The following is a 26224-nucleotide window of genomic DNA, read 5'->3' as shown; positions in this document are numbered from 1 at the left end:
TTCTTGCTTGTCCTGCAGATACCAGCAGATACGATCTGGAGCCGCCTCTGTAGGAGCCGCCCTTTGTCTTGGGCCCTTCGTCGTAGGGCTGCACAGGAAGAGGGCTGCCCTGGGAGGGTCAGTAATGGTATTAATGGCCTGGGTAACAGGGCCAATCAGCGCACGGTGGGTGGGATGGGGGCGGGAGTCTGGGAACCAGAAAGGGAGCATTGGGGGGGAAAGCAGAGGGCCTGGGTGCCGCTATTCATGGGGTTTCTTAAAAAAATTGAGAAATTACCTGGGATTTAGGCACACAGCAGCAGTAAGCCTGTTGGCAGGGCTTACCTCGAGTGGATGGCAGAAAAAAAAAATATACTAGGAGTGTACATCCAGAGGTGTAGCATGATTTTCTGGCATCAATCAATATTCCAGTATACTGTCAGGGGCTTTTTGTGAGTAGACCCCATGGTTCCAGAGACGCAGTTGCCCTATTTCAGAGTTCAAGCAGCCGAAGCACGCTTGTCAATAGTTATACTGTCATATGCAGTTTTTTCAAATTGTACCAAGACCGCAGCGAGTATTTGAAAGAGGATACCCCTTGAGACAACCCTATAAAATGTACCCTTGAAGTGTTGCCAACCTACAGGAGTAACTCCCTGAAGGAATATGAGAAAGAATTGAGCATGTGAAGTAATGGCATCATAAGAAAGTGTGTACAAGGTCCAGAGATATTGACTAAAGACAAGGTATGGACCATAAAGGATGAACAACGAAGCAAAGAACCAAGCAAACTCTCAAGTGTAAAAGAAGAAGATTACACGTGCACAAAATGTTTCAGAAAACAAAAGTTCAATGACTGTACAGATGCTGAAATGCAAGGTAGATCAAGTCATCATAGAAGCTAGCTATGAGTAGAACTGCACATTGGTATCACGAAATAAGTAAGCCACAAACCATGAAGGGAGAATGGAATGCTGTGTCCTAGCTGATTAGCAGGCTCATGGAGCTGTGCGGCGAGGCTGCCTGACCTGTAGTCAAAGCTGTAGAAATCGAGGTCAGCTATCTACTCCTAAGAAGAACAACTGTGGCAGAGGATGAACCTTCTCGTGTTAAGGTGCAAGAAAGAGCACAAAGGATGCCAAGTTTTAATTAATTTAGAGCATTTAAAAACCTACAGAATGGACCAGGTTGTGTTCTCTTGTTACGTGAGCCAAGGATGGAAATAAAGCTTGAACTTGGAGTTCCGGGCATGATAGCATGTGTCCTCATTCCTGTGCATTCCCAAAGATGAGAATACTCTACAAGGCCAAGTACAAAGACAATTTCATGGCAGAAGGCATGGGTGATGGAAGATGCAAGGCTAATTGGGTATGGGGTAGCTTCATGTCTTATCTTCCTGCACCTGGGTTTGGGCTTACATGATGCTAAAGGAACCAAACGTTCTAGACATGGCACAAGCGTGCCAACTAATTGTATAAGTCTGTATAATGAAGGACCTTATAGCTTGTAAGATCAATGAGAAACTGTGTACCGAATGCTTCTAAAGTTACATGTTTTAAGAGGTAGGCATAAATTGTCCACCTGATAAAGGACAGCCAATAACAATCCTAGCTCTTATACAAATGTATAACTAGATGATCCTTTTAACCAATCTCGTCCCTTGATAGGTTTTTCACTATTGCCACGTAGGATGACATCACTTTGATGTATATTCAGCTGTAAGAATTGTATTTTTTGTGGAAATCATTGAGAGACTGAGAGTACTTCCATTGATGTTCATTGTAACCTCTCTGTTTTAGATAATTGTTAATAAAACAGTACTTTGCCATCTTCTTGAGTTGGTTCGGTTATTTGGAATCAGAATTCCTCTGGTGTAATCCCATTAATTACCCTATGCACGTTCCAAAGGGCCATAATCTCAACTTCTTCCCAATCGAAGCCTGGGAATGAGCTGATCCTCTATGTTCTGACCAATTGCAGCTTGGCTTTACACTCTGTCCGAGGCCACTGACCTTTTATGCATGTGTCTCTCTAAGATGAACTTGGACTGGGTGTATTTTTATTCTGTGGAATAATCCATTTGTTTCTGAGGCCTATTCATTCTGAATGGCCTACAAAGCTGTGTATGCCCTCACACATACTCTATATGTTGTACAACTAATGAATGTCAGGTGTGATTGTATTATGTTTTTGTGATTACTACCTTCAGTGTTTCTAATAAAAACTCTCCCTGCTGCTCGGGGTAAGCACTGTGTCTTTATGCTGCCTACTCGTGTGTGTTCAGGCCTAACGCTCTATTGCACGTTATTCGTCTATGCCATTGTTCTATGTGAGCTATAGTCTAAGTTGGCGGGTGTGTATGGGTATATCTGCTGTACGTTGCTGTCTATATTTCTTCATGGGAGGTTCTCAGAAACAGATCTATCCTTTTGTCTGCTTCACATAAGACCTGTGTGTCATGCATATTGGCTAGGTATCTGGCCTTCTGGGTGGTTTCTGTCTTGTATTATAGGGACTTCCTTAACTTATATTCTATTGATGTTCATCCTAACAGGCCAGACCCTGATAAGCATTGTTTGCATCCATGGAAACAAAGAAATTATACCTGAATGTATGGGTTACGAATAACGTCATTCTTCTAGTTCACCATACATACCTCCTCTTAACTTCATAATCTCCCTTTTACCCTACACAAGAGTGGGACAAGAAGTCTGTCTTGTCAAGGTCTTTCTTTGCTTTTTTGTTTTACTTCCTGCCATGCTTGATAATCAACATGGGTACAGCCTTGCAACAAATCACCCAAAGTATTTTGCTCATGTTTATTTTGTTTTTTCTTCCTCTAAAATACCTGATAGAGGAAGAAAAAACAAAATAAACATGAGCAAAATACTTTGGGTGATTTGTTGCAAGGCTCTACCCATGTTGATTATCAAGCATGGCAGGAAGTAAAACAAAAAAGCAAAGAAAGACCTTGACAAGACAGACTTCTTGTCCCACTCTTGTGTAGGGTAAAAGGGAGATTATGAAGTTAAGAGGAGGTATGTATGGTGAACTGGAGGAATGACACTGCCCAAGTGAATCTTCTTTTCCTTTTTGGTGCAGCTAAATAATGCTGCTGAAGATGGAGGTGCAGGTATGGCCCTCATGACCCCCACACGACTCTCATCCAAAGACAGAGACACGGCAGATGCACCTCACTCTTAGGCCCTTCACCACCATCATCGATGTATTGCAGATGTGAGAAAAGTCACTCTCTCAGACAGCCGTTCTGGTCATAGCCAGTCATTGATCTGGAGGAGATGGAGATGCCATCAATCCAACAAGTCGACTGACTGAAAATCAAGAAATGAATGACATCATCACTGACACCATGACATAGCCGCACTTAGACATGAAGTACATAACCATCCATTCACGAAGTTACATATACATGCATTAGATTGTTACAGAGACACAAAAAACATGCTTATGACTCACGCAAGTAGATGACAGAAATACTTACATATTTCTATAAATATATATACACATTCTTTGCCAAAGCTGAATTGCAAGACGCAAAAGTATACGTATACCAAGCTTGCGCATGCCCGACTGCCACTAACATGGAAAAGCCATAAGGACAAATATGGAGCTATAGGCCCACTGAAGTGAATGAGGAAGGGAGAGATAGGCTTTGAGTACATGGAAGGGCTGGCATGATCGCTGCAGCCAGAGGAGTGGAGACGGAATAGTTCCTGGTTACCAAGACGATAAGCCACCTGCAAGCAATTCAGGCTAGAATCTTCAGAATTACAGGCAAGAGAGCTCAATCTCGTGGTCTCAACACACATGGCCCGGCAGAGCAAGACAATGCCCATTAAATCAAGGTAGACAGAGAGAAGCTGTTTCCACCAAATCAGTGGTGGAAAGACACAAGTGTTGCTCAAGAACTGCCAACTGAATGCACTCTCCCATGCTTAGGTGAGCAGAGATGGCAACATTAGGGAACATAGAGCACCTCCATTCTCATTCTCACTGGCTTCAAAAGATACACTTAGCCTGGTAACCGTTCACGGTCCCAGGGCTGTGAGCTGGGAGGACACATTCTGCCTAATCCAGCCTTACCTTTCACATGAAGATATAACATGTTGCTGGAGCCAATGGTCCTTCTGCGACCCTGCAACATTGTAGATTGATACGCGTAGAGGTGGTCCCAGGAGGAGCCACCAGATATGGCTATCCAATAGTAGAATTAGCTCTTACAGGATATATATATATAATTAGCCTAAAGTGACCAATGTGAATGTGCGATAGGTTTCGGGGATGGAATTTGGTTTTGTGACATCACACCTGGAAATAACTGGGTGACACGCTCAGAAGATGAGAACCCTGGAGAACTCATGTTTTTCTAGTGTAATCCCTGTCATTTTGCTAGATGATTAAGACAGTAAACTTTGCCCCATGGCTGAGTCTTCTGTTCTTGCGGTGGGGAGTTGTAGTGTCTTGTGTATAAGTGCTTTCCCTTGGCATGAGATACTACACAGGGACATTGAAGGATGGAGAGAGATTGGATCGCAAGGTAGAAGGGAAAATTCCAGTCTGGAATGTGTAGCGGTGGCAGTTGGTGAAGAGCGAAGGACAGAGCTACAGATGACTTTCATGTCCCCTTTCTCCTCTTAGTATCTTACATTTAAAGTCATATTTATTCAGTATAAAGTAGTCTGGTGTAATAAACTACTCACCCTTGAATCCTGTGTCCGCCCCTGCTTCAGGAGTTTTTGATGAGCACAAGTGTCTCTTTGCTGGTCATTTTTGGTGACTGCTATAGGGCTCCTGCTACGTCTTCACAAGTGGTAGCAGAGGGATGGTTGCCAAGACCTCTCTGCATTAAGCCACCTCATCCCACCGCATACCTGCAGAAATCGACACATAAATCCATGTGTGGGCAATAAGAGTAGAGGTTGACAAGGGCTGCATTTGGAAGAAATTTCCGCCCACTTCCTGTGGGATGCCTAGTAGACCGAAGGGCAGAGGGGCAGGTTGTGGGAGAGTCAGTGTCCGAGGGGCTTCAGCGAACCATGGAGTGTAAGTATAGACTCAGCTATATGGTAAATGTGGGGGGAAGGAAATGTCCTGTTTGATGTTTTATGTTGCGGTTTTTGTTTTGTGTAATGATTACCCGTTCCTTAGGTGGTCAGTTTGTGTGGTCAGCTTAGATGGTCAGCTTAGCTTGTGGATGAAAAAACTTTGAAAAGGAAAAATAAACAGAATAATGGTTTCCCTGTGACATAGACAATTTAACTTGGTTCATCGATGATTATGTATGGTTTACCTGTGTATAGGTGTTAGCAGGAGAAGCTAGATTATGGCACGGAAAGGTGGTTTCATAATTTATTTATATGAGATGCATTCCTATATGGTGACGATATCGAAGAGAGACCACATGACTTAATGGTTTACCTTTTTAGTGAGGCAGGAAGACGGCCGTGTGTGTGTTACATCATGTTTGTCATTTTGGGTAATTAATAAACAGACATATATGCTGAAGGGTCAGGCATTGAGAATGTTTCCTCCAGGGTATCAAGGACATCACCCACATGGTTGTATAATAGAACTTGAGTTGCACCAAAGGTGGTGAGTTTTCAGTTGCTAGACTCTTAAGTGAGTAGGCGACCAGTGTTGTGTCATTGGGGTGGAGCTTCAGAAAAGCGCATGAGTGGGGTTGTGATTTGAGCCTTCAGGGCGAAGAGCCGTAGTGGGGCAGTGAGCGTAGCACGTCCGCGTTAATGGTGGTGAGTCAGAGAGGCTTAGGAAAAGATTTGTTGCAATGTTAGGATGTGGAGAAATGGTGTTTGAGAGACAGTATTGGGATTTTGAATTTCAATATTGCAGGGTAAAATTGGATGTATCGAAAACACGATTTGAGGTCAAGTAAGTAGTGACAAGTGTTACATAAGGTGACGAAATGAGGGATACACCTCTTCTACACTTATGCAAGTCCCTCCTGCAGTATCAAAACAAATATGCAAGTATAGCGTGTAAATGGACTTGCGATACCGAGAGCAAGTTGGCAAAGCATGGAAAAAACGGTGGGGTTGCTGGTGAGTTAGTGGGGGCAGAGCAAAGGTTTTTTTGATAAATGTACATATGCAAGTGATGGTAGGGTGGGTGTCCGGTGTGTAATTGTGTTGCATTGGGTATAGGTGTTTTGCAGGCTGGCACCTGTTATCTTCATATAGGTTAGTTTAGGCCAATGTGATGAGGATTTATGAATCAGGTGTAGGTATCAGGAGATGCAATTGTGCGGGGTGCATTATTTGTTTAACCATATTGCATGAAGACAAGAAGGCAGGTGATGGATGATAATGTAGTAATGCACCTATTTATCAAATCTATTATTACCGATGTGGAACGGGGGGGTCAATTTGAAAACAGGCTGGGGAGTGTCAGCATTGTGGTAGAGGACAGGGATATGACAAAGCACAGAGAACTGTTTTGATTCCGTATGGGTTTAGTTTTATGATCTGGCAGAACTCCCAAGATTACCAGTTATGTTAACTGCAATTTTCTTTTAATGTTTATTGAAGTTTAGTAAATCATAATACATGCCATTTTCATGGCTTCTTGGCCCAGGTGTGAAAATATGTTCTGTTTAGGGTATATGGTACGTTATGTTATGTTGATTTATACAGCGCACCACTGCAACCCAAGGGCAGTATCCAGGCGCTCACGTGGCTCTGTAAGAGAGGGGAGCTGGGGCATTCGTGAGGATAGGTTGAAAGGATAGGTTCAGAACCAGGAGGAACTGGCGTCTGTGAGCCTTGTTTTACATGTGGGAATTGGTTTGGGAGGCTCTGTGTGTTATAACCGTACGGATAAGACTCAGTTCCTCTGATGTGTGCTAGTGTTTGTGTTGGTGTGTGTGTCGTGTGATGTTAGGTGGAACAGTGGTTGTGTGCACTGGCTAGTTGTATCCATAAGGATCCAGAGTCGCAGCTGGCTGTTGGTGTATGACTATCTATTGTGTTGGTGTGTATGTTTGGTTGATGGTTTTATGGACTATGTGTCAGGGGTTCCCTCTAGGTGCACTTCTATACCCTCAGAGAGCTGGTAGGGTGTGAACATTAGAGTGATCCTTGCTGTTTTTATGTGTAGTGAGGCTAGCCGATAGTCTAAAGTAGTGGCATTGGTTATACAGGACGAGCAGGAAGGGGATATGGGTTATCAATTTCAGAGCTGCTCCCGAGGGGTGGGCTACAGCAATGCTACTTTCTCAGTATCCTAGATTGGTTGATAAGTATGGCTTGTTGGCTCAGCGACGCCAGGCTATAACAAATTCTGTGGTGCCTGAGGGTCTTCATTTTTGGTCGAGAGATAAACTGTGGTTCCATGTCAGTCTCAAAATGAGCAGGGTTAGACCCTTAACAAGGTCTCTGACTGGAATAGTTAACTTCAGGCTGAATATATTAACTTAAACAGAAAGCATTTTAAGAAATGTTACAACAAATATGAGTTTTGTTACTATTCGTTCCTGCTTTGTTATGCATGGAACACACTGCCCATTGCACATAGCTCCCACATTCTATCCTTCATTCACACACTCTCTCTGGTTGGGATCTTTCCTCATTTTCTTAGGGCTATGGGTTCCCGTGGGCATTCCCCTTTTTGTGTGAGGAAATGAAAACCTAGTACTCCATTTCTCCTTTCTTGGTTTGCAGGTGGCAGCTGAGAGCAGTCTCAGGCCTCGCTCTACCGTGCACAGGTGCTGTGTCCAGTAAGGCCTCCTGGGTTTTTGATGTACTCAAATATATTATGTTGAACTGTGGCGGGAACCAATCTCCACAACAGGAGTCGACTCCGAGTTCTGATTGCCAATCCTTTGGTTAGTTTGGTAAGATCACTGGCACCCTTTTTTCTGGACCACCACACTACGAGTCTGCCTGCCGGGGCCGCTGCGCCAGGCAGGTCTGACCCTGCTGGGTGCATCGGCCCCGGTAGGCAGAGTCGTCACGGAAGCACCAGCACTGTTAGCAACGGTGCTGGTGCTTCCGTCTTCCTATTCCCATGGAGTCCGAATGAGGAGGAACAAGTTACTTACCTGTAACTGTTGTTCTCCAGCATGGGTCTGGCATGGATTCACATGCTCATGAATATTCCCCGTCGTCATGCCGGGAATCCTCGGAAAAGAAAAAATCAGTATCAGTTTCGTTTCTGATCTGTCTTTCTCAGTAGCAACCAATCACTGATCTCTGGGTCATACTGCCCCCAGCCAATGACTGCCCTCTACCCAAGCCCCTCCCCTGGCAGCCATCCTCAGATTTGGTAGCACGTAAAGTGGCAGTATGACCAAGTGAAGAGCCGCAGAGGGGAAGGAGGGAGGGTTCGCATGTGAATCCATGCCAGAACCATGCTGGAGAACAACAGTTACAGGTAAGTAACTTGTTCCTTCTCCAGCATGGGGTCTGGCATGGATTCACATGCTCATGAATATAAGAATACATAGCAGTATACACATGCACAACCACGGGAGGTGGCAACAGGCTCAACATTAAGCAATACAACAACTCAACATTAAGCATCTCTTACCTCCTCACCAGGCTCACCTTTAAGGGAACAGGTTGCGCAGCACTGCTTGGCCGACCCTGGACTCCTCCCTGGAGTCCCGATCGACGCAGTAGAATCTCGTGAAGGTGTGCGTCGACCTCCACGTAGCAGCCCTGCAGATGTCCAGCAGGGGCACACCAGAGAGGAACGCTGTGGTAGCAGCGATCGCTCTGGTCGAATGGGCTCTCGGATGGCTGGGCAGCGGTCGGTTTGCCAACCAGTGACAGTACATGATGCAGTCGGAGAGCCATCTGGAAATGGAAGCCTTCGAGAGAGTCTTCCCTTGATTCACAGGTCCAAAGTTCACAAACAGCTGTGATGTCTTCCGAAAACTCTTTGTGCGGTCCAAGTAGAACTTCAGCGCTCTAGCCACATCCAGCGAGTGCAAAGTCCTCTCGCCCAGAGACGACGGCGACGGGAAGAAAACTGGCAACACCAAGGGCTTGTTGAGGTGGAAGCCCGACGGCACCTTGGGCATAAAGGAGGGGTGCGTCCTCAGCACCACCCTCGTGTCGTGAAAAGTCAAGTATGGAGGCTTGCAAGATAGGGCCTGGATCCCTCCCACTCGTCCTGCGGAGGTGATGGCCACAAGAAATGCTGTCTTCCACGACAGGAACTTCAACGGCGCCGAGTGCATAGGCTTGAATGGGGCCCCCATGAGCCTGGTCAGCACCACGTTGAGTTCCCACGCCGGGGCAGGGGCCTTCACCGGCGGGAACGATCGGAATAGTCCCTTCATAAATTCCTTCACCAGGCGATGAGACCACAAGGACGCCCGTCCTGTAGTTCTGGTGTATTGGGAAATGGCAGCCAGATGTATTTTGATGGAGGCGTGAGCCAGACCAGCTTTGGCCAGCGACAGTAGGTACGGCAATACTTGAGGGGCCGTAATCCGCAGAGGGTTAATCTTCTGTGCACGGCACCAGACAGAGAACCTCTTCCACTTATGTCCATAACATTTGAGAGTTGAGGACGCCCTGGCTTTTGCAAGAACCTCTCTGCAGTCAGCCGGGATATCGTATCCTCCAAACTCTAATGCTGCAGGAGCCAAGCCTGCAAGTTCAGCGACACCGGGTCGTGATGGAGAATGGCGCCTCCTTCTCTGGAGAGAAGATCCGCGTCCGTCGCCAGCTTGATAGGTGGGGACACTGACAAGTCCAGAAGGTTCGGGAACCAGATCTTTCTCGGCCACGCCGGTGTGACGAGGATCATCCTGCACCTGGACCTCTTGAGCTGGTTGATGAGACGGAGCAGCAACGGCAACGGGGGGAACGGGTACAGGAACAGGCCGTCCCAAGGGAACGAGAAAGCATCGCCCATGCTCCTCAGCTGGGAAAACCTGCTGGAGAACCTCTGGCACTTGGAGTTTGTCGCCGTTGCGAACAGGTCGATCTGGGGTTTGCCCCATCGTTGAAAGAGCCGATCCACCTGGTCCTGGCGTAGTTCCCACTCGTGGCACGAGCACAGCTCCCTGCTGAGTGAGTTGGCAATGGTGTTTTTTATTCCTGCCAGGTGGAAGGGAACCAGAAACATCCCCTGGGCGACAGCCCAGTGCCACAGATCCTGGGCCTCCTTGGAGAGGGCTGGGGATCTGTTGCCTCCCTGCTTGCAGATGTAGAACATCGTGGTGGTGTTGTCGGTGAAGATCCTCACCACTTTGTCCTTGAGGGACGGAAGGAACGATTTGAGGGCCCAGAACACTGCTTGTAGCTCCAGGATGTTGATGTGAAGAGACCTCTCCTCCGAGAGCCAGAGGCCTCTTGCGTGGAGATCTCCGGTGTGGGCCCCCCATCCTTCCAGGGAGGCGTCCGTCGTTACCGTCTCCTGATACGCTGGGGCCTGAAAGTCCATGCCTGCCAAGAGGTGCGCACGGGCACCCCACCATAGAATCACCCGACGGAACTCCTCGTCGAGCGGGATCCTGTCCTCGAAGCAGCCCGCCGCTTGAATCCAGCGGGCGTCGAGGAACTCTTGTAGCGGACGCATCCGAAGTCTGCAAAGGGGCACAAGGTAGATGCACGAGGACATCATCCCAAGGAGGGACTTGATGGACCTCACTCTGGCCACCTCCATGGCTAACAGGCGCTGCACCTTGCCCAAAATGGCCTTCGTCCTTTCTTCCGACGGAGATGCCAATCGCCTCACTGTATCGAGCTGTATCCGACAGGTTCTTGCAGAACGCACAGTCCTTCTCCACGTGCGTCTTGTCCTCATGAAGGCAGTAGAGACATCTCAAATGCTCGTCCTCCTTGAAAACATTTTGCAATCCGCATCTTGGATAGCTCCTGAACAGCTTGGATCCGGGCATCGAGCTTCCCTTGTCCTGGGCCATGTCCGTTGAGGTAGGCCACAGATCTTCTGGAATCCTCCAAGACCCGTAACTCGACGAAAACCTCACCCTTGAGGGGCGTAGAAGAATTCCGAAATGGGTCCCCGTTATCGGAAGTAGAAACGGTGGAGCTTGAGGCTCGATTAACCGAAAAAAAGAGAAAAATCTCCTGAAAAAGCGCAAAAACGCAGTAAAAGCTCGAGAGCTAAACACGAGGACTCCCAACACTTGAACGTGCGGTGGAAATCGGAGGATGGCTGCCTGGGGAGGGGCTTGGGTAGAGGGCAGTCATTGGCTGGGGGCAGTATGACCCAGAGATCAGTGATTGGTTACTACTGAGAAAGACAGATCAGAAACGAAACTGATACAGATTTTTTCTTTACCAAGGATTCCCGGCCTGACGACGGGGAATATTCATGAGCATGTGAATCCATGCCAGACCCCATGCTGGAGAACTTACAAAATCCAGTGCCTGACTTCCTGCGCCGCCGGGTCTTGCAATGATCCAGTGGCACTGGGAAGTCAGGCGCCGGATTCAGTGTTACAGGGATGGCCATAACCTGCCGGTTGCACCGGCAGTTTACCGCCAACCTCGTAATTAGGCCCATGTGTGTCTATCATTCGATTGAGGTCTTTATCTCTATAACTACCTTTTAATCTACGTTTTTGGTGTTCCTCATTAAAAGCCGTCAAACATATGGTGCACATTTTTCAAGAGGTGCTACTGGTTGTGGAGTGCTTGTTTTGGGGTGTTCAATACGATGTTTTGGAAGCATAGGTATTTTGTGTTTTTCTGGGTGTCATTAGTAACCTGCTCCAGAGAATAGTATGTGCCATTGAGTGCCAGAGCTCAAATATTTTCTAGAATGCCTGTGCCACATCGGGAGGCATTTTATGACACAGTGCTGCAAACACTCATTGCTGCTTTCCACAGTGCAACCTCATTTGGGGGTTGCAGATGCAAGTCCCATCGGCTCATTGGGGTAATGAGTGTCACTACACACCAATTTGTACAAATGTGTTCCTCCAGATCATCAGTTCAACTTATCACCTGTGGTGTTTTGCAATGATCGATCCTCTCCCCCATAAATCTTAAATGGAACCACTTGGAACACTCCTCACTCCACACAACATACACACACACCAATATGCAGATAACACGCAGCTCTGCCACAAGGTATCCTCCACTGAAAACATCGACAGGCTCAACGACTGCATCTCATTGATCCAGTTATGGATATCTAGTGCTTACTTGAAGCTTAATTGCTCCAAGACTGAATTCCTACTGCTGACCAACAACGCTGAACCCCTGGCCATCCAGACCTGGCCCACTGCTATACACCTTGAGGGCGTCGCACCCCTACTGGCCACCTGAGCCAACTCCCTAAGGTTTGACATCAACAGACACCACTTCTTCAAACAGCAGATACCAAGGAAGACACAAATGGCTTGGTACCGAATTTCTCTCCTGAGGAAACTCAAGCCCTTTATCCCAGAAAACAACTTCAGATCTGCTGTCCAAGCCTTGGTCCTCTCCCAACTGGATGGTAGCAATGCCATTTTAGAAGGCCTTATGGAGACCACCCTGTCAGTCGGAGATGTGACCTGCATTATGCAGCATAACTCATAAAAGACTGAAAGTTCAACCAGATCACTCCAACCCTCATCGAACTGCACTGGCTCCTGCTGCAAGCCTGCATCATCTTCAAATCCTACTATATCATCTACAAAGCTATCACTCTGAATTCCCCAAGCTACCTCACTGAGAAACTCAGCATTTCCAGAGGGCTGCGACCCACCAGAAGTAAGGACATGTGCAGACTTAAACTGTGCCGGTGCCGGATGAAAAGTAGTAACAGATAGACCTTCTCGGTGTGCTCCCCAAGACTCTGGAACCTCCACCCATTTGCATCCGATTTGCCTGGTCGCTTCTACAGTTCAGGAACGAGCTCAAAGCCCTCCTCTTCAAGGAATGGCTTCTCTTTAGCACCTAGGTCCACAATCTCACCACTCCTTTTCATACCCGTGTGATCTGATTCCCACAGTTCTCTCCCCTGGTTGCTTGTATTTACACTGCTGATAAATTGCCTGCCCTCCCATGTTGCTAGATCCCCACTCGTTTCTTTGCTATCAATGTTCTTCCTCCTGGGATTCTAAAGCGCTCTGTTGCTTCCCTAAGCTAGTTCTGCACTCAAAGAAATACCCTAATAAGAATAATAGTAATAAGAATTAACTGAGGCACGTGTGCAATTTACAAATACTGGTCAATATAACATAAAATAGCATAGCATACTAGGTGTATCTTTATTTGAGACATCGAACGGTTCACTGAATTTTTTAACACGTTATACTCATGTTCCTCTGATTCTATCAGTGGCTAGGGGAACCTTTGGACTGTCTAGACACAGAAAATAGAGAATGCATTCCTATAGTGATGGGACATGTGGACAAATCACGACTTAACTGATTAACCTGCCTGCCAAGCTTGTGTATAGGCGCGCTATAAATGCCACATCATATCATATCACAGGTCGGCAATTAGCACCGGTATTCTACCTCCGCAGAGGCATTTTCCCTGCTCTTGCCCCTGCGGTGGCCTGATCTATTGTGATCCTCTCCGGGCTGGGTGCCCATCTGCCTTGCTAATGGCACTGTCTACTGTGTGCCGCCGATTACAATCACATGCCAGCAACTGTTAAAGTCTCATTGAGTCTGCTGCATCAAACACAACTTTTTATTGGCACACTCTGAGCTGGCTGCTTAACAGAAGAGAAAGGGGCCATGGCCAGATTAACAACCACTTCATGTGCCTGTTGGCACCAATGCCTGCAGAGGCAGAGCAGCGTCAGAGGCATGTGTGCAAGGTGCCAGCCATGACAATGACGCTGGGACATATGCATGTGCTTTCTACTGTCTCTGGTACTCTGGCTACCTGGCTGCTGCCTTCAGCACATGTCTATGCCACGCACTGAGCTGTGGCGGGGATACCAGTTATTACAGTAGTGGAGTAGCACCAGTGTCACGCAGGCTGTTTGGCGCAGTAAGCCAGCATGACCAGTACAATCACCCCGACTGTCTAATTCTCAGTGATTGTTATTCATGAAAATGGATAGCTAGCACAGCCAAGCCAGCATGGCTCATCGAGTTCTTGAATAACGCTGATCCGGCTTGGGGCCCATGCACACTCTTGATGTTTGTTGTGTGACTACAACTGACAGTTATAATAATAATGTTGCAAAAACATAAAATCATAATTTGAGTCTGATAAGTGTCAGTGCTAAAATAAAAAAAAAACCCGAGACTCGGCCCTGGCAAACATCTCCACACATTGAAGCACTGATGCAGTCCCTTAAAGGCATTGCAGAAGTCACTATACAAGGGACATTACTCTGCCCAAAGCCTATCTTAGTATCCCCTCATCTTGCTGTCCTGATGGTCGCTGTCACTTTGGGTTACGCCACTGAACGTGCTTTGAAGCTGAAACCCCAACCTATATCAAGTGATAGAGTCAGAGTTGTACTAATCAGGAAGTGCCATACCTCTCTAATAATTCACAGAAAGGCTTGTGAGATTTTGTCGTGTTAGCTCGATTTTGACTATGATTATTTATCGTTGGGAAGATCCAGAATGAATCAGAGCTCTCCTAGTTTGTTATGATGTTTTAGTTTTTAGCTTGTTTTTGCTTGCTACTCACTTTCCATCCTTTCTATCCCAGATTCATGTTGCATCTTGGCACACCTCTCCCTTTCAAGGCGATTAGAAGTCACGTTTATTAATTAAAATAGACATTTGGGCAAATATCTTAAATCATTATTTTGACATGAGATATCTGGTCAATACCAGCGGCTCACACACTAATCCTTATTTTCTTTTAAATTTGTCAACTTGCCAGCACATCTCTGGGAGAGAAAATCTAAACATTCTTGGACTTGGACAGAAACAAATTCTTCCCATGGGAGCAATGGCATCATTATACTATTGAAAACTCCATGATGTGTACTGAAATGAATACTTTTAAAACGTTAAAATGAAAGGTGAATGGCTGACACCATGCCCTTTGGAAAATTGATTTCAGAGTCTGGTAAAAGATCCCACTGCTGAATTTCTATATGTTGTTAATCCCGGAATGCACTTATGCAAATGCAACATGCAGAAGGAGCAATATTCTTTCTTATTGACACCATTTGATTACATGCCTCCAGTGTAATTGTATCATGACCATCAGCTAGGCCAGGGATACGACAGGCTACCCACGGTGCGCCGAGAACTGAAGTCACTGCCTCAGCTGCAACAGGATGGGAGTCATTTTCTCTAATTATAGGCACGTTACGGTTAAAAGCAGTTTCCTTTTCTGGTGAAAGACGGCTGCTTATAACAATGAAGCAGGAACGGGAAGTGAGGTCACAGAGTGTACATCCGACTTCTATGCACACTTTCACAGTACTGTGAAAGCGATCATCCAGTCGGTTTCTGGATTTATACTTGGGAGGGAGGATCTAGGAAATGGCTCTTCCTGATGGATGCTGAGCAGCAGACATGAAATAAAGTGTATAGAACCCTCATCTGCCTCTTAACTTATCGCCCCCCACTTCGGCTACCCTTAGCTTTACCAACAGCCCATTTCACTTTTCTACTTTCACCCCTGCAGTCTAATCTGACAGATTGGCATAGCTGCTGTGCAAGGATATATGAGTATAGGTCTCACCTAACTGCACGAAATGAATCAACAGTGCACTATGGCTGCCTTTAAATAGACGATAAACACGGCCCTACGTAAGGGGCACACTGAATTTGATATATAGATATTTTGTGAAAAACGTTGTTAAAGGCACCTTATGGTTGCAGAGGAAAATTGGGAAATTGTACAAATTTGACAGTTATGTCAAGCTGGGCAACTGCAACCCGTGCCCAACCATATTCTGCTGATACACATTCGGATGTCTACAGAATGGTAATGTCTCATGTAATATCATAGACGAGGCCATGTGGTGTGATGTCGGGTGTGGGTATGAGCAGTTCTATTGCCGATTTTCTGACCTCTAACGCACCTCACGGAGAATTACTCACTTCTAAGGGCCCAAAGTGTAAGGATAAGAAGTGATAGAACAGGAACAGTCTGAGGAAGGGATTGGGGTAAAGATACAATTGAGGGTGCAGGGAAAGCGTTTGGATGCTTCTAACCACTTTTACTGCGTTGAGCCGATGGGGAGATGTTCGAGTTATGCAGTCCCCACAGGGGAGTCAGTGTTGAGGCAGTGTTATGTGCAGGCTCTTGGGTTCAGTCAGTGTTGCTTCCAACGGCTGGAGGCAGCAGTCAAAAAGCTGACAGAACAATGCTTCTGCTGGGTCATATCATTGTGTGAGATGGGCTGTTCAATGGCTTCTAGCAGGTCAAGTAAGCATGTGAATCAGCGGCTTCCTTGAAGTCGATCAGGTGATCGGGTTGATCAATGCAGTCCAGGGCAACTGGTTGAGTCGACGTTATGTGGGGTGTAATCAAAGCCCCCCAAATCAACAGAACTGAAGGGCCTACTGGAAAAATGACCTGCAACCCTTCAAAAAAAGAAAAGCTTCACTCTGAAAATGGGCCTATTAGACTGTAGGGGTTTCTGCAAGTAACACAAGGAAGCATTATGTGAAAAGGCCAAGCACTGGAAATCGAAAGGACAATCTGTCATTACAAAAGGGAAGGTCGAATTGAAAAGCACCCTTTAATTCACAGTGGCAGAGGAAATTCAAAGGCCCCTTTTACATGAAAAGCAGGATTTTCAAACACTGATACTAAAATGGCTTTGCATGTGCATTTGCAATTTGAAAGCAAGACATGAGGAAAATGTTCCCCAGCTAACATAAAGATGTCAGGGTAAAGTGTGTGTTAACAAGATGTAATGTATATTATGCTTCACATGCAAAATACTGGCAACAATTGAAAAGAAAAGGCCACTTTGTTTCCATGGGTCACATGTAAGCTTGATTTAGGCCCGAGGCAGACTCTTTTACTTGTTGATGGGCAGACTTCACAAATGGCTTTACCCCCTGCAAGCCTGGTTCTTGCATCCCAGATATTTACAAATGAAATAAAGTGTGGCCTGGCTTCATGGCCAGGCCTGTTGTCTCTGAAGGCTCATTTCTGTGCATGACAAATGGCATAGCCAGTTCGTGATTGGAATGTGTAAGCTGCTGCAATCAAGACAAGCTGAATTCTGTAAAAGAAATACCACAAATATAGTTTTTAGATCGAAATGGTGGTCCAAGTCAGATAACAAGACAGGATGCTAAATGTCAGCAGGGCCTCGTGACATCACAGGGCCGGCCTAGCTCATTATCTGCAGTGGGGGATCTCTGTGTAGCTCTTGCATCCCAAGAATTTATGACTTGCAGCCTACCAACTTCAAACAGCAAAGAGGCTAATAAAAACAATGTGCAGGAAGCTCTGGTCACATGCTGGCCAGGAATGGTAAATGGCCTGGAGAAAGGGGAGCACAGATTTACATACGCATGAAGATTTCCCATTAGTTTAAAAGAGCTATCATAACCTATGCATTTTTCTCATCGTCATTTTTAAGATAAATTCCAGGTGGTTTTGGTGAAGTAAAATTCATCCACCTGCGACTTAGGAAATTGTAATGGCAAGCTAAAATGTCTTCCTGGCTGCTCTAAACATGTCCTGAATTTAAGAGTTGTCAAACTGGCGGAGGGTACAATTAGGTATTTGGAGAGTAAATTGCATGTTCATAACTATTATGAAAAAAATTGCCACAAGCCCATGCAACACGGTGCAGACCCGGCTGTCATTTTATTGAATTCACCATGATTAGCTGAAGCAGAATCAATATGTATATGTTATGTCAGTTACTAGTAAATTATGGGGTTGTGCCACATAACTACTTTTTACAAAAAATGATCATGAAAAAGGGGATTTCAAATGGGAGTTGCCATATTTCTGCTCTAGACTCCAAACCCTAAATCAATCGTTACAGAGAGGCTGGACCTGGGGCGAGAGAGAAGGGTAACTGTCCAATCCTGGTTGCGAGAATTCCTGCAGGACACTGCCCAATATTACAATCTTGATGTTGTCATCGCTCATATATAAAGTGGATGCACTATGAGAGAGGAAGAGAGCTGCTAAAAATTAGTAACAGACAGCTGCAAGGAAACACCAAAGGAGCTTTGCTGAAATTGCATCTGGGTGGAGCTGCCTATTGCTGGGGAGGCCTAAAAGCCGACTGGGCCCTACAGTGAAGAGCTGGGGACCGCCCATGAGCATGGTGTGACCAGACCCCTGCCCTGTCCTCAAAGAGGGTCCTGAAATGCAGCTGGCTTTGCTGAACTTTAAACAGAGGTTTTCAATGTAAGTAGAATTGAGCCATTTGAAACCAAAAGGTGAAGGAATCTGCTTGCCTTAAATCCTTTACTTTTATAGTGGGTGGGAGGGGCAAAACTGTTTAGATCCGTTGGCAGAACACCACAGGATTATTTTTGTTCAAATTCAAAATTAACAAAGCTCATTCCCTGTGTGCACTGAAAATTATAGACTGCAATGTAATTGGGTATTCCTATTTTTTCGGTTTACCCTGACTTCTTTAAGGAAGGGGGGTGTCCTGGTCTCTAAATTAAACATATACATTTTTTCCCCAACACATGCCTTTAAGTGGAGGGGGGGGTCTGAAATCCAAAATTCCTAAATCATCCAATTTTTTTCTGTCCAGCTTTCCCAGCACAGGCCTTTAAGTGGAGGGGAGTCTGAAATCCAAAATTCCTAAATCATTCAAATGTTTCTGTCTGACTACCCCAACAGAGACCAAAATAGGGGGAGCTGAAAAACAAACTGCTAAATCAGCCTCTGTCAGTTGTCGAAGTGTACGAAAAGAAAAGAAGTAGTGGAACTATGTTCCCTGCTGGCCTGCCCCTGCTCCCCGCAAACCCCATTGCCACAACCCCTCCCACATACAATACACCCCCCCAAACACTTGCACCTGCTGTTTAAGGGAACGTTCAGTGCAGTGCACTGAAAGTGAAGGTTTCAACTTCTTCCTACACTTTTATTTTAAAACAAAACCATTCCGGAACAGTTTCTTTTTAAAATAAAAGTATAGGAGCTGTACAAGGTATTTTAAAAAAGTATAGGAGCAGCGCTCTCGACCGCTTCCAGTCACTTCGGCCACTGCCCTCTGTTTATTTTCAAGCAAAAGTGTGCATGAAATAATAATTGCCATTAGTGGAGGGATCCCAGGGGCATTATATAACTCTGAAATAGAGCTGAACAAAAAATCTGTTAAACAGTTTGTTGTGTGACACCTTGATTGGGGAGGAAAGGAACTCCCTGTGCTGGGGGTGGTCTCTCAATAAATCATTACAGTTAGGATGGCTCTTGGTCATGTAGTGCTCGGAGTGTGTTGTGCATGATCAAACTAGCTCACAAACATCTCAAGGTGATGCACCAGGGTTCCAGCTCTCTCTATGCTTCTGGGTGGCTAGGGGCTAAATCCAAGGTATCCAGGGACCATTCCTCAGGCTTGTAGTCCTTAGTTGTTCGCTTCCAATCTCTGAAGTTTTCCTACAAGGGGTCTTCACCTCTAGTGAACAGAATCCTGGTTCCAATGCCTAGCCAACAGAGAGCCCATGGGCTAAGAGCAATGCAACCCCTACTGTTCCCTGGGCACAGTAAGGGGGAAGAACTCTCCTCTTCCTTGGAAGCTCCTGTCTTTACCTATATGGCAGAGGGTGTTGGAATAGGCATATGTCCAACAGAGTTTGAGGCAAAGTCTTCTTGCTCTTCTGAAAATGCAGAGATTAATCAAAACAGGAGGGGTTTCTCCTCCTTAGAAAGTTAACATGTCATTGGGGATTGGGCCAAACTAAATGTATTGTAAGGGGTAAAATCGAAGCTGTTGTAACAAATGATGTTTTTCCTTCTGATATCATAGCCAGAGTGCCTTGCCCTGCAGGAAATGGGGGCACAGGACATTGTACCAGAAACCACAGTGGTAGGACTACTATTTCAGTCTCCCTCCCTCATCTGTCTTTGCTTATTCCTCACTCTTCCCATATCTGGTGACTTCAAAGTGTCTTCAGTGGTCAGCACCTTGGTGTCAGTGTGGCTTTGTTATTTGTAATTTCTGCCTTTGAACACTAACTCACAGGAGATCACTTGGGCGGCATTCCTGTGACTCGAAGAAAGGTGTTACTCTTTCTTCCAAAGTTAAAAAAGCCAGCTTCACGGCCATTTTCCCACATGGCAGCTGTGGAGAAATCCAGGCCAGAGTGCTAACAAACATCAGCCTTGCCACATAGCTGAAACTTGTATGATATTAAACGTAATGTGGCTGTCTATTTCTTGTGTGACCATAGCAGCCACCATGCCATGCCTTATGTTTAAAGATTAACATGCCAGCAGGTTTATTCAGTTATACAATTATTATAATTTGTAACAGGGGTGCAGTTTTTTACAAAGCTGTCTCTGTCTGCTTTAAGTGTGAGTTTCAGCAGCTGTCAGGAATGCACATGTTACCTTTGAACCTGCCCAGTGCCACTGCAGGGCTTGTGCTGAGGGTGTCAGTGGAGGATCTGAGCAAAGAAACATGTTTACACTATAATTTTGGTCCTTAGTGTTTACGAAAGGGGGATATGATTATTTGTGTATATAGTAAGTTAAAGCAGGCATTTAAGAACTGCAGGCTGGGAAGACACTGGGTTCCAATTACTTCAAAATCGAGTACTGAACAAAAGTGTGGAAAATATGGCAAAGCTTATGCTTGATGTTTTCACTGAATGCAAGGAGGGTATTGGCTAGTAGAGTGAGGATTCCCAATCAAGGTTACCCCCCTAGTGAGTGTTTTGCAAAGCAACCTATGCGCCAATGAACAGCACAGTTTGAATGTGTTGCAAAAGGTTGGAGGAGAGGCTCCAGGCTTTACTGAAAACCTCCAGATCAGCCCCTGCACACACAGTCCCCAGCCCCCCACACACAGACTTGGCACCCAGCCCCCAACTGTCCCCATTCTCCCCCAATGGCCCCAACCTGTTCTCCCTCGAAATGTACCCTTTGCTGCAAGAGCTCCCCAACCCCCTTCAGCTGCCACCATACTCCTTCTATCCCAACACCCTCCTTTGCCCCTAATAGCCCCTAATCCCCTTTGCCCCCAAGAAACCCTGAACCCATTTCGCACCCCCAACTGCCCCATCTCCCCCAAGCACCTTCCTCCCAACAGCCTTCTGCCCCAAATCCCCTTGCCACCCCCAGCTGTCCCTTTCTCCTCCAACTCCCTCCTGCTCCCCCAATTGGCCTCCAATGCTCCCTTCTATCCACAAACGCCCCTTTCTCCCCAATTGTCCCAAACACCCTCTGTCCTCCAACTGCCCCCTTACCGCCAAGGCCTACAGCCCCCTTCTCCCGTAACTGCCCCCCTTCTCCCCAACTGCCAACCTTCTCATCCAACTGCCCAACTTCCATTCTCTTCCTCCAACTGCTCCCAAATTCCTCTTCTCCTCCAATTGCCTTAATCCCACCTTCTCCACTCAACTGCCCCTTCTCTCCCTATTACCCCACAAAACTCCCTTCTCAGTCAATTGCCCCCTTCTCTCCCAACTGCCCCTTAACTCTACCACTCGGTTCAAGCTCCCACCAGCCACTCTCAACCCCCCTCAATTCCAGACTTAACTTCAAACGCATTCTAGCCTGGTCACCTCCCAAAAGCTGATGAATAATTGTGCACTCCCCAAAGGCAAAGTGGACCAGATGTCCCTGAGATCTGCAAAGACAAACCGGAACTATACTTCAGTGCAAACTGACACAAGCCCATGCCCTATGGAGGCCCGACTGCAAATTCCCATTGCACATTGTTAATGTCTCTCAGCATACTGCATACTTGCCAACCATACAGATTTAGGCAGTAGGCTACTGTTTTTAAGCATCCTACCGCCTACAGATTTGGGTGACAGATCCTATTGCTTTTTTACAGTGGCAGGTAATTTGTGTGACTCTAAGGCACACTGCAATACAAATCATGCAACACATGAATTAGTCTGTCTGTACAGTGGGCTCGTAGATGATTACCTTGATTGGGCTCAGACCAATCCACTGACCTGACAGCTACGTGACTCTGTCCTGCATTCTTGCCGGTACAACCCTTAGGTGAACCACCAGTGAAGGCAAGTGGCAGAGCGTACAACCATCACACAGCATCTGCTGTAAACATTGCCTACCAGCTATGTATGATTAACTTCTGTGAAGTTAGGTCATTGAATTTGGTGTTAACTTACCATTCAGAATTATACATTTTAACATTTGAACAACTTTCCATGTTGTGCTGTTTGATGGGTTGTGTGTTTTAGAATGTTTCAAAGGTGCCAACAATGTATGTTTTACATTTTCCTGTGATGCCATTGTAATGAGAATAATTTCTTTTGAAACTTGAAAAATCCTACATCTTTTTGGTCACAGAATGTTGGCAAGTATGGCAATCTGACTTGATGTTTAGAGCGGCAGAAAAAGCAGTGGAAAGGGAGATAGAGAAAAAAGGGAAGGAGCAGGGAAAGAGGGAAGACCAGTAGGGACAGCGAGCTGGACACAACAGAGGGGATCGAACAGCATCAGACTGGGAGGACAGTAGTGACAGCAACAGCAGGGATGACAAATTTAATACACACAAGTGTGAACAGGGGAAAGGGAAGGAACTAAAGGGAAGAAAAGGAACTAGAGGAGCTAACAGGAGATTGGGGAAAAGGGCTTCAAAGCAGGAAGGCTAGAATGGTAGTAATTAAAAGACCAAGTTGAGGGACTAAGCCCAGAGCAGGAACAGAGTTGCCCCTTCTACAGAGTGCAAAAGGTGAAGTACATTACATACCATGGCAGACCATGGACAGGGATAATTTGGTCCACAGTTTACCTTCACTAATGGCAGGAGCTAGCAAGTGGATCTATGTATTTGAGAAGGACACAGCAGGGATTCTGTTGGCCATAAGGAGCATTAAGAGTTTATTGGCAGTATTGGTGGGGCAACAAAGTGACAAAATTTGGCAACAAGCAGGGTATGCAGGGGTAGAGGTTCAGCTCCAAAATACATGATGGAGCACCCTTTAACAATTCTCTAGCACATGTGTGGAAAGCTCTCCGAGAATTGTATCCAGATACGTCAGACATGGGGGTCAATATTGGCATGTAAAATGAAGACAGATGAGGACCCTGCAGAATATATATGATCAATACAAGAGATCTGGACACAAGAGAATAAACAGTCATGGGATGATAAAATACCTGTATTCCATCACATTCTAGTGACATGGATCCCCACGGATGTGAAGGTTTTCCTAGAAGAAATAGAAGGGATAGAAGCAAAAGGATGGCCTGAGATACAAGTGACAATTGTGCGTTATTGTAAAAGGAAAAAGGAAAAGACAAGGAGACAGCAGACAATGCAGTAAAAGCAGAAAACAACTTAGTGCAGAAAGAACTGCCCAAAATAAGCATCGAAGGAGCAGTGCTCACAGGACCAGTTATTGTTCACCCGCCCAACGGGGGGAGTTTTCAGTTGCGATTATAACACTGCAAGGAGGATATACACAAGCACCATATAATCAGTAATGGGGGGGGTACAACAGATGCAACAGCAGCCTGGGTTTACAAATACACAACAGCCTGTATTCTGATATATGGGAGGAGTAAACCTGTACACAGGACTATACCAGACAAGAAGGGGATATTATCCAAGGGGAATGGGCTACAGCGGTATGGGACCCCAGTTTGGAGGTCAAAGTTTTAGTTTTGCTTGTGGCAATTTTGGTCACTTTGTCCGAACGTGCCCACTCATTCAGCAAATAGGTCAGCAAGAAGGAGTGCAGCAACAACAGTCATATATGCAGACATCCAGACAATCTCAACAGAGGCAAACAATCCCACAGCAGCAAATACAATTGAAGCCCACGCAGCTACAGGTTTTATCAATACAGGGACAAGTACCAGTGCAAGGAGGAGTGATGTCTGAAATGCAGGGTACAGTGAACATACATCAAGCACCTGTTCAGACACTCACACAAGAGGAGGTGACGGTACTGGGTCAGAATGCAGTGCCTCAATATACGGGGGTTGCAACTGTGGGCGGTAATCCATTCACGTCCTCTGCGAACACATTTTCCCAGTAGGGGTGCCCACAGGAAGTACGAGTGTGTCCTGTCCTAGCAGTAACTGAAGACCCCAAGGAGACGCCTGGGGTAGCAGTTCAAATGAGGCAGAGAGGGTTTTCTTTTCTCATAGATACTGGGGCAACCAGACCATGTATAAAGGAAAAGGTATTCTCATTATCCAACAAAAACTGTCTGGACACGTAAGGCTTTTCGGGGACTATTTTTGAGGTTCCTCTCACTAAAGATCTACCATTGGCAATAGGGATACTGCATATTGTAGTGCCACTATTGTATTCAAAGGACACACCTATCAACATAATAGGAAGGGATTTGTTAAGCAAGTTGAATACCACAATTTCATTTTCAAAGAAATGGATGGTGAGCACATCTGAGATGTACCCAGTCCGAGTGGCAGTATTGATATAAGCATACTATGCACATAGCACATTGTGAGGGATAGCCACACTCACAGGGGTGTTTTTGTATGGGGTGCAGGTGCTGCTAGGATGGGTCCCAGGAATAGAGGGGAAGGTGTTTTGTTTGTCCAATGAATTCTTGCTCAGACCACGGTGCCCCTCCACCATCACTCCAGGCACACACAGTCCTATACCTAGAGGAAGTAGCAGTGAGAATAAAATTGATTATATTAGTTGCTACGGATGATGATAGCATGGAGTGCCAATCAATATTATGCATTGATCCCAAAATGACACTGGCAGGAGTAACAGACACAGAGTTGTTCACTACAAAAGAAGAAGAGGAGGGAGAGGTAGTGTTTGAATTGAGCATACCATGTCTAGTACAGATGAAAGAAAGATCAGTGCCACAAATAACACAATTGGTGAAAAAAGAAACAAAATACTTGCAGGAGGATTTGGAAAAAGTTCCAAAGATTTTAAGGACCAAAGGACCTATGACGTGGGCATACTGAAAGGGGCAGAGGCAGTACACATGAAAATAAAGGAAGGAGCACTGCTACCATGAGTAAATCTGCATATACCATATGGCAGCAAGGTATAATACAGGAATCTACATCACCCTGTAATATGGCAATCTATCTGATCAAAAAATCCAAGGGAAGGGTGTGTTATTTCATACAGGATTTATGTGCTTTTAATAACATTATCGAAGCAGAGTACCCACTCATTTCAAACCCTGCAACAATTTTCTGCAGTGTCCAAGCAGAGGCACGCTACTTCACAGAAGTGGAGCTGAAGAATGCTTTCTTCTCTATTGCCCTGCATCCTGACTCCAGATATCTCACTGCGTTTACATATCGCGTGTCTAAATTTGAACACACAAGAATGCCCTAAGGGTACCATGAGGGACCCAGCACATTTAGCAGGGCAATAAAAATGGGTTTGAGCAATCTACAGGTTGTAAGAACAGTGATACAATACGTGAATGAAATTTTGGAGTGTCGTACAACAGAAGATGAGTGCAGAAAGGACTCAGTGACACTACTGGCATTACTTGCTGACAAGGGGTACAAAGTGGACAAAGAGAAACTGCAGTATTGTCAAAAAGGAAGTATTTTACTTGGGGCAGATTGTTTCAGTAGATGGGAGGAAAGAAACGCCAGAAAGAGAGGAGGCAATATATAAAACACCCCAACCAGAAACGTTAAAAGAAATGCAACAGTTCCTGGGTTTATGCAATTACTGCAGCGTGTGGGTTTTTTACTACTCTACATTCACCAGGCTGCCTCGCCAAGCACTTAAGGAAGATCAGAAAAACAAAAGCAACCAATCATGGACATCAGAAGTGAATGAGAATTTTGATGAACTTAAACATGAGCTAGCACACGCACCAGTACTAGCTACACCCAAATATAAAGAGAAGTTTCACTTGTTTTCTCACTCAGATAGCAAAGTGATGACCACCATGCTGACACAAAAGAAGGGATAGGGTCACAAGCCACTGGCCTACTACAGCGGATCACTTGACCCCATGATGCAGGGACACTTTCCTTGTGAACAGGCACTTGCTGCTGCTGCGTTCGCAATCGAGAAAGCTTCAATAATAACAGTGGGTTGCCCTGTAGTTTTGTACGTGGAACATGTGCTGTTCGCGATACCAGAAAGCACCAAATCAACATTGACAAATCAGAGATCATCAGGATATGAAGTCATACTGACGGACCTTGCAATAGAGGTGGTAAGGTGCAGGACAATTAACCCAGCGGATTCATTGCAGAACACTATGAAGAGG

The sequence above is a fragment of the Ambystoma mexicanum genome, chromosome 1p (assembly GCF_040938575.1).
Source record: "Ambystoma mexicanum isolate Mex_15411 chromosome 1p, UKY_AmexF1_1, whole genome shotgun sequence".
Lineage (NCBI taxonomy): Eukaryota > Metazoa > Chordata > Amphibia > Caudata > Ambystomatidae > Ambystoma > Ambystoma mexicanum.
This window is presented reverse-complemented; position numbering follows the sequence as displayed.